This window comes from Hippocampus comes, unplaced genomic scaffold, assembly GCF_001891065.2.
Source record: "Hippocampus comes isolate QL1 unplaced genomic scaffold, H_comes_QL1_v1.1 scaffold62, whole genome shotgun sequence".
In the NCBI taxonomy this organism is placed as follows: domain Eukaryota; kingdom Metazoa; phylum Chordata; class Actinopteri; order Syngnathiformes; family Syngnathidae; genus Hippocampus; species Hippocampus comes.
In genome coordinates, this window is record NW_017806062.1 from 1,893,350 (window position 1) to 1,903,752 (window position 10,403).

A 10,403-nucleotide genomic window follows, 5' to 3' on the forward strand; every position below is an offset into this window, starting at 1 on the left:
ATGCAACAGGCGTGAATTTGTACGTATGTCGGAAACGCAGTAGGAGGTCATAAACACAGTTGGTAATTATTTGTATGAAAAACATATCGAGGCCATAATATAAAACAAATGAAAAACCGTAAGTATGGCGGAATCTGACGGTGCCTTCGTGTGCCTCGTGACGATGAATTCTTCATCGCACGCCGTTCGTCGCCATGGTAACGGATGTTCACAACCTCGCAAACCGAGGACCTGCTGGATTTTTCTGAGTTGTCATTTATATTTTGACCAGCAGGTGTCATCCGTGTACACAGAATGCACCGTGACACGTACACGTCATGCATATAAAATCTATGTATGTAACGTTGTCTCCGTATGCCACATTAAAGACTTATCACTGTTTATATATATATATGATTGTTAATAAAACCGAACAAAAATGATTATTATTATTATTATTATTATTATTATTATTATGTAGGATATTGAGCAAAAATTGGATGACCTTTTATTATTTATAATTTTATCTGTGGTTTTATTGTTCTTGTTTTGATCGTAAAGTGTCCTTGAGTGTTTTGAAAGGCGCTTATAAATGTAATGTATTATTATTATTATTATTGTCTTTTACGTATAATATGTTAGCAGCACAAGACATGGAGGTTTTCGTTCTAGTGCCATACACACAAAATTCCACAAAATATATAGATGCTGATGGGTGCTGAAAATATAGTCTGATCAGAAGGTTCACGCTGGGGTGGTCTACGGTAGTATGCTGCTCCACAGGAGCGAACCGGCGCCCACGTTTGTCTTCGCTATTGCCTCTTCCAATTTTTGGAGCACACGACACCTTTATCCCCATCCACTTTATCGAGGGCTCTCCCTGTAGAAAGGGCACGAAAAGTCAAGCATTTGGAGACTCCGTCACAGTCGTTTATAGTTGTCCATATACACTTGGGTGGGGTCATGCACAGTTTAAAAATAAAGTTCTCCGGGATTGTGATTAGAACTCTTGATTATCTCTGCTATTCATTTTATTGAACGTTCAAATGATCTAATAAAAATAATTTATTACTGTACTTCCACTCACAAGTCGGGGCTGTTATTTACTGCAGTCGGGAGGGATATCTATTGTTGGAGCAGGCCTTTATTTGTACAGACGCTTTTTTTAAAAATTGATTTGAGCCTTACTTTTGAACATGAAAACAAGAAAAACAATAGACAATGACCATTTACCACACATTCATGTTTAAAAGGAGTGGGAAGGAGTCCAGACTTCTATCCTTGCCCAGATTCTCTTAGTTAATATATTTATTCTACTTCCATCTTGTGACTACTACTACTACTATGACTACAATTACTACTACTACTACTACTAATAATAATAATAATAACAACATCCATCTAGAGGTGGAGGACTACAATTACTACTACTACTAATAATAATAATAATAACAACATCCATCTAGAGGTGGAGCCAATCCCATCTGATGTATGATTAAAACCTGGAACGGTTACCAGATCATCACAGAGGAAGGATTTACAAAAGTTGGAGCCAATCCCAATTATGTATGATTAAACCCTGGACCGGTTACCAGATCATCACAGAGGAAGGATTTACAAAAGAGAGCAGTGGTAAAATTAGCATTTTTTTCAGTCAACATTCCATTTCAGTGAATTCACATCTCACTTTGATGCAAAGCGCATAATGAGATACATGTGCAATCTGGTCAGGTTTGATATTAAAGATCTCTCTATCAAGCAGCAGGAGCGCTTTAGACGAGTGTAATTGCACATCTCAACAGTAGATGGCAGAAAAATGCTGACGTGATCCTCCCATGCACAGCACCATGTCGTACAAAGCTGACACTTTGGACTTGACATTTCATTAAATCACTGTATAATAAGCCGCATATGTATTGGCTCATTTGCATATCTTAGACGGTAACAGCTGTGAGATGCCAGAACAAAGCAGACGACGTGGATTAAACCCCAAGGCCTTGGATAGCGAGAGTTGGCGAGTCTCAAATTAGCACGTCTTATTTTGAAAGGGATCAAGAACGAGGGAAACAATTTTCAGAAGTTGTGATTAATGATTGTCCACGGAGGAAAGGTAATATGTGTTTTGTTTCTAGGCAACAGGTGCGACTGTGACCTCATTTTTTAGGTGGCTGTGCTTGGTTCCACGGAAATATTAGAAGAACGCACCAAATCATTCTGATACAAAGTACAGTACATGTGTGTGTTTTATCAGTAAACAATTCGAGTCGAAGAACATAATAACATCCATTAATATATACTGTAATAATATTCAGGGGAGCTTGGAATCAAGAATGGGCAATGCATGGCCAGCTGTGTTCTAAAAATGTCACCCCTTGAACATTAACAATATTGAGGCTCCTATGATATCTTTTTCCTTTTTTTTTTTTGGTCTTTTTTTCTTTTTCTGATTCTTTTATAATGGGCTAATTTATCATTTTTTTTGCAAATAAAAAATATTAAAACAAGTTGTAACGAATCATTTAATGAAATAAATATTTGATCAAAAAGATAAAAGTGGTGATAACTCAATTTTAAATGAGAAATAATTATTTTACCATTTAAATTAATTACTGAACATATTTTACAGACGTATTTCAACTTTTGGTTCTGAAGCGGGCAACAAACTGTTCCTCCAAAACAAGTACTTGTAAAAATATCTCATTGCTTCCAACCATAATCTCAAAAAGATCAAACTTGTTAAATCTACAATTTATTTCTGATTAAATTACAACTTCTTGTTGTGTAATAAAAAAAAATTTAAAAAAAGAATCAAATCATGCCAGCGTGGTCGACTCCACCATACTGTTTCCATTATTTCCTCTGGGATAAAATTATATGTTGCAAAAACAAACAAACCAGAGGTGGACCTGCGTTATTGGAAAATGTTGACAAATGTATTTAGTTATGGCAACAAAAGTGGGGAACAGAGTGCAGAAAGTTGGCTTCCTGCCAACAAACACTTCAGCTTTTTACAAAGGCCAAACATGAGCCATCCATCCATTTAAAATCATGGCAGCATCCTGTTACTTGAATTATTTTTTCTTATTCATTTTCAAGATAGATTTTTGTTGTTGTTGAATCTCTGTATCTTGCTTAGTAGCAACATGCTAATAGCATAAATGCAACGCAGTAGCTAATTCTATGATTTAAAAACTCACTCCTGTTACTTTCAGTCCTGTAACTCAAGTGAGAAGTTTAAGTCAAATAAAATGATGACAAAAAAATCAGCAAGTAGCTTCAACAAAAACTAAACATTGTTATCAGATAAGCACAAACGCTGACGGTGATTAATATGCATTGCATCACGCATGTGGGCGGAGTTTGGAACTCAGTAGAAGAATATGATTTTACAGATGTATTTCAACTTTTGGTTCTGAAGCGGGCAACAAACTGTTCCTCCAAAACAAGTACTTGTAAAAATATCTCATTGCTTCCAACCATAATCTCAAAAAGATCAAACTTGTTAAATCTACAATTTATTTCTTATTAAATTACAACTTCTTGTTGTGTAATAAAAAAAAATTTAAAAAAAGAATCAAATCATGCCAGCGTGGTCGACTCCACCATACTGTTTCCATTATTTCCTCTGGGATAAAATTATATGTTGCAAAAACAAACAAACCAGAGGTGGACCTGCGTTATTGGAAAATGTTGACAAATGTATTTAGTTATGGCAACAAAAGTGGGGAACAGGGTGCAGAAAGTTGTCTTCCTGCCAACAATCAAACACTTCAACTTTTTACAAAGGCCAAACATGAGCCATCCATCCATTTAAAATCATGGCAGCATCCTGTTACTTGAATTATTTTTTCTTATTCATTTTCAAGATAGATTTTTGTTGTTGTTGAATCTCTGTATCTTGCTTAGTAGCAACATGCTAATAGCATAAATGCAACGGAGTAGCTAATTCTACGATTTAAAAACTCACTCCTGTTACTTTCAGTCCTGTAACTCAAGTGAGAAGTTTAAGTCAAATAAAATGATGACAAAAAAATCAGCAAGTAGCTTCAACAAAAACCAAACATTGTTATCAGATAAGCACAAACGCTGATGGTGATTAATACGCATTGCATCACGTATGTGGGCGGAGTTTGGAACTCAGTAGAAGAATATGTTATTTGAAAAAGGTTGTATGGTTTCCCTCACTTGTCGGCATATGTAAACATGCGCTTAATGGCTAAACATAATGTTCCTAAAATAGAGCCCTGAGGGACCCCTGATTGTTTTTGCTTCCCCCTTCCACGAAATGTGTTGTTAAATTATAAGCAACACATCAAGAGAGCTACCTTCTAGTCGTACTTTCCATCGGAGGAATAGAGAAATAAACAAACTCCAGCGCTTGCCTCTTCCTCTGACACTCACCTGATTCCGAGGCTACACTTTCCGAGAACCTATCATCTGTTCACAGCACGACACAACACAGCAAGGGCAAAGCAAATGCGTGATTGATGATGTTTTGATATGGCTTTGCATCTTTCATACGGCGTGGCAAAAGCTTGTAAATCAAGCACGGTCGTGGCTGAACTTCTGAGGAAATTAGCTTCACCCGGCGGGGGATGCTCGTCATTTTCTTTGAAGGAGGGCAAATGTTGCACCATCATGGGCAACAGAAATGAGTAAATCCAAGACAGAAGCCAATCCTCGTGGGTTTGTTCCTAAAATGTTACTATTTACATGTCACTGTTACTTTCAGTCCTGTAACTCAAGTGAGAAGTTTAAGTCAAATAAAATGATGACAAAAAAATCAGCAAGTAGCTTCAACAAAAACTAAACATTGTTATCAGATAAGCACAAACGCTGACGGTGATTAATATGCATTGCATCACGCATGTGGGCGGAGTTTGGAACTCAGTAGAAGAATATGTTATTTGAAAACAGGTTGTATGGTTTCCCTCACTTGTCGGCATATGTAAACATGCGCTTAATGGCTAAACATAATGTTCCTAAAATAGAGCCCTGAGGGACCCCTGATTGTTTTTGCTTCCCCCTTCCACGAAATGTGTTGTTAAATTATAAGCAACACATCAAGAGAGCTACCTTCTAGTCGTACTTTCCATAGGAGGAATAGAGAAATAAACAAACTCCAGCGCTTGCCTCTTCCTCTGACACTCACCTGATTCCGAGGCTACACTTTCCGAGAACCTATCATCTGTTCACAGCACGACACAACACAGCAAGGGCAAAGCAAATGCGTGATTGATGATGTTTTGATATGGCTTTGCATCTTTCATACGGCGTGGCAAAAGCTTGTAAATCAAGCACGGTCGTGGCTGAACTTCTGAGGAAATTAGCTTCACCCGGCGGGGGATGCTCGTCATTTTCTTTGAAGGAGGGCAAATGTTGCACCATCATGGGCAACAGAAATGAGTAAATCCAAGACAGAAGCCAATCCTCGTGGGTTTGTTCCTAAAATGTTACTATTTACATGTCACATATCCAATCACATTTTCCAACCAGCATCCTGCAGCGCTTTCTTGACCTTTTCAAACGGGATCCCCATTTTAAAACAATTCAACCGGATCGCAAACTACATTGTGATTCCCAAGCCCCTAGAATCAGGGAATTTGCCAATTTGTAACTTGTAGCCTAATTCTCTTGACTGCTGCGTGCTTTGGTGCAACTGTTTTGTTTTGTGTGCTTGTACGTGTGCCAGTGGCGTGAAGGAGAAAAACAAAACGTGTGTGAATGAGTTCAATAGTAACGAAGAAATGTCTGCTGATTGGAACGTGGGAAGAGAACAATGGCGGGGGAAGGAAAGGGGAGGGGTTCCATGTCATGGAACAGCGCATTCAATCCTCATCTGCTAGAAAAAATATGACTTCCACATGTAGTGACTCCACAGAAGTGATTAGTGTTCTTTAACCAAATACAAACAACACACGGCTTAGCAAAAGAACAGAACGTATGAAGAACAGGCAGCCAAAGGAGTGCCAGCTGCAGCTACAATTGGCCTCACTTCCCGGGAGGAAAAACAGGGAAGTTCTTTCACTGCTCTTGTTGTCGTTGTTTGCTGTCGCTGCCACGCCTCGGCTAACTTGTGTGTCACCGCTAACATACTAACAAACAAATGACAATGACAAAATATCCTTGGATATAAGTCTTCGTTTTTACTACGCCAGGCCTACATCATCGAGGGAACAGATCAAACACTTCCAATGGGGAACACAGTTTTTGTGTGAGTTCGGTCCGACAGCTGTTTTTCAGTAGTTTTTGGAGTACGGAAATCAAAAAGTGATCTCAGTTTTTCTTTATCACATCATGTTTTTGAGCTGTAGATCCCAGTTTTCTGAATTAAATAAATGTGTCTGGGTGTAAATAAAACAGTAAGATAGAAGAGTTGAAATATTTGAAACCTAAAAAAAAAAAACCTAAATAATAAAATAAATAAAATGAAATCGAACTTCTGCCCATAGTTACAAGGTTAAGAGAAAAGCCAGCACAAAATCCTCTTAATTTTTGACTGTTAGCTTTCTGGTTGCAGATATTGATCGTACTGACCTATTGGGAGCCGCACGCACCTCTCACCTCACTGCAAACAAGTTGCCACACAACCATCATCAGCTCTTCTTGCTGCAGCTGTGCTACTGAAGCTGATCAGTGGAATTTTGTCCATCTGGAGGGTAAGCAGCAGAGGTGGGAAAAAAATGACTGCAATTTTGGAAACACTATGCCAATTAACGTTTTAATTAGCATACAAATCTAAGTCAATATAATTTTTTGAAAATATTCCCCAGTATAACTGAAATGCATTGGTATGAAAAAAAGGTTATTTTCCAGCCACAAAAATTCTTCAAAAAACACGAATAAACCTCCAATAAATGTTTTCCATTAAAAACAGGGTTTGCTCCCCCGCCCCCCCCAAAAAAATAATAAAAATTTAATGGCAATTTTGTTGGTGAATGTGTGGGTATATGCAACCCGTATGTCACATTTTGCCAAAATTAATAACGAACACATGGAAATAAAATCTGTTGCTTTTGTGCTTGGCGAAGGGAACCAAACCAAATTGGGGCCCAATGAGATGTTTCAAGCACAAAAACAGCGTCCAGTGCCTCCCTAGCTCCAGGGCATCTCCAAAGTTTATGGCACGCAAATCGGCATCCATCCCAACAGGTACCCACCACCCTATTTATTTTTGTCTGCAGCATTTAACGTGAAACTTGTCAAATTCTTGTTGAGGGAGTGTGTGTGTGTGGCCCAGTGGGGGGTGGAGGGGGGGGGGGGGGGGGCGGGGGGCTGGGGCGTGCTTGTCAATCAAGACCAAATGCTACTTCAGAAGCCATCTTTATTTGCCTGAGCCGCGCTGCGCCCTTCTTCACATGCTGTCGGCTGACTTTGGATCAATTCGACGTCTTTGTTCAAGCCCTCCAATCTCCTCCTCCGCCTCCTTCAGTGCGGAGAGAAAAACACTCGCTGAGATCAGACGAGGAATGTGACACGTTTCCTCATCTTGGCTGCGTCTCGTCTGCGTGGGTGAGAACAAAGTGAGATGGATTTTGTGATTGATTGTGCTTCCCTACGTGGGCCTTCATTCATGGTGCAAAATATAAAGGGGTGAAGAAAGCAGTGAGAGTTTCTCGGACACCAAGAAAAAAATGTAATTGTTGTGCGTAGTGACTGACTGGCAGCCAGATCAGACCACCTTTTGCCCACAGTCAGCTAGGATAGTCTCCAGCACCTTCCATGACTCTGTTCAGGATAAGCGGTGTTGAAAATGGACGGATGGGTGGATGTTTCAGTTATCCAAAAATTGAGTTTCCTCCCCAGATGCACTGAATTTCTTGAATTTCAATGAAAAGAAAACAGAAGTGATGGTGTTTGGTCCCAGCGGTCCTTGTACATCCCATCCTGCGGACTTGGGCTCCCTGGCTCTTTATCTTAAGCCAACAGTTTTGAACTTGGGTCTTCAACTGGACTGTGATTTTCATCTCAGACAGCCGGCTAAAGTCGGGCTTCTCCTTTCTCAAGAGCACTTTGAAACAGTCATTCACGCCTTCATCACATCTCGGCTGGATTACTGGAATGCACTTTACTTTGGAGTCAGCTAATCCTCCATTAAGCATTTCCAGTTGGTCCAGAATGCTGCTGCTCGCCTCTTGACAGATATTCGTTCTTTTTAAGATCCTACTATTTGTTTTCAAGGCTCGCCCCATCATACCTCTCTGAGCTCCTCCGCCGCTACGTCCCTGCCCGGTGCCTCAACTGTGTCGACCAGGCACTATTAGCGGTACCAAGAAGTAAGCGGAGGCTCAGAGGACTTTTTTGAGCCGTTGCTAGTCCCTCTCTTTGGAATTATTATTTGGTGGGTAGACGTGATATCTTTCTAAAACATGCGCTTTGACTCAAAGGTTGGGAAACACCGGCGTTACCGTAGCGCTAGCCGGAGAGCTCTGTACTTAACACCCAAAGTATTGTGGCTTCCTTGTGTGTTTTTTTTAAGCATCTCCCCCAGGAGCCATTATTATTTCCCTTGCGGAGGAGCTCCATTGCCGGCTTCTGAGGCATTAGCCCAGTCCGGACGTTGACTTATGCCTTGTGCCCACATCGCGTTAGCGTGTCCGGCGTGCTCCTTCTTCATGCCTGGCATGCCTAACGAGATGCTGAGCGCCTGCAAGGCTGGGAATTCCAGATATGTCCATCAAGTTTATAGACACCCGCCTTCCCGAACGCCTGAAGTAGCCATATGATCCCTAATAGCAGGCCCGGTGATTGTTTTACTGCTCTCAGCGAGCACTTTTGCTTACCAGGAGACTCGTAACGTTCCCCTTCCTTATAAAGATTGAATCCCCATCTCCTACAAGGGCTACCCCCGCAGCGCTCGTGCCATGCGGTTAGCAGACTCTCGCAGTGTGTAGCGCAGCCAGATGACAACAAATGAGGATCAGAAGGGATGAAAGTGCTGCACGACATGCCAGGGGCAAATTGTTCGCAGCAAACTGATGTGTCATGATGCTATTTCGTAGAAATGCGCTGTTTCCAATGAGGAGCCGATGGCTTTCGTGAAGGTCTGGAGCGGAGCTCGGCCCCAGTGCTTAAAATATGCACACGGCTCGCAAAGAGTCGACGATATTTGGTTTTCGGGTGAGGATTTCATCCCGAGGCTAAAATGCAAAACAGTATCACCTTTACACTTTTATCCTTCCTGGAGGAAATCAAGACCTGGATGGCACGACATTTCTTGAATTTCATTGAAAAGAAGACCGAATGGGTTAGTGTTTGGTCCCAGTGGCCCTTGTACATCCTATCCGACAGAATTTGGCCCCCTGGCTCCTTATCTTAAATCATCAGTCTTAAACTGTACAGGGATTTTAAATTGGACCGGCAAGTTGGTACTGTTGTTAAATCCAGCTTCTTTCATCTTGGGCTACTGCTTAAAGTAAAGCCTCTCCTTTTTCATGAGCACTTTGAAACAGTAACTCATGCCTTTGTCACATCCTGGCTGGATTACTGTAATGCATTTGGCTTTGGAGTCAGCCAATCCTCCATGAAGCATCTCCAGTTGTTCCAGAATGCTGCTGCACGCCTCTTGATTGGTTCTCGTAAGAGGGAGCGCATCACTCCTACTCTGGCATTACTTCACTGGGTCGTTTTAGAGTTCTTTTTAAGATCCTATTATTTGTTTCCAAATCTTTAAATAGACTCGCTCCACCTTACCTCTCTGAGCTCCTCCGCCCCTACACACCTGCGTGGTGCCTCAGGTTTGCGTACCGGGACATTATTCGAGGTACCAAGAACGAAGCGGAGGCTCAGAGGGGATCGAGCCTTTTCCGCCCTCGCTGCCCATCTTTAAAACTCGTCTCAAAATTCATTTGTATTCTTTGGCTTTTGAGTCAGCATGACTCAAACGTGATTTTAGTTTGACTGTTTTTGTACTTTCTACCATCAGTAGACTTCCCAAAGTTATATTAAGGACATCATTTTGGATATTTGACCAAATTTTTAAAACATGAGGCCACACGGAATTAAAAATAATAATAATAATAATCGCCATTTGCGTGCTGGCTGCTCCAGTGTAGTGTACATAAACATACTGTGTATGCACGGCCAATCACAAGTCACCTTCCCTAAATCTTTCAGAGACGCTCGCGACTTGCACCTTTAGCCGACTTTGATGGCAAGAAAGGCAAAATGCTTCGATTCGGCTTGATTGTCAGGACGCGCGTAGCCTGCGTTAGCTTAAGCGTCAAGTCTGGAAATCAGTACCAACAGCAAAGGAGGACTTGTCCACAGGGCGAGTCATCAAGACGTGTAAAGCTTCCCGATGAATGCTTTGATGAAAACTGTTGAATGGGTTGTGGGGGCGGGGGGGTTGCTTGGCAACCACTGTAACACCTACTACCACTACACTGGACATATTCGACATACGAAAAAAAAAACATCTCACA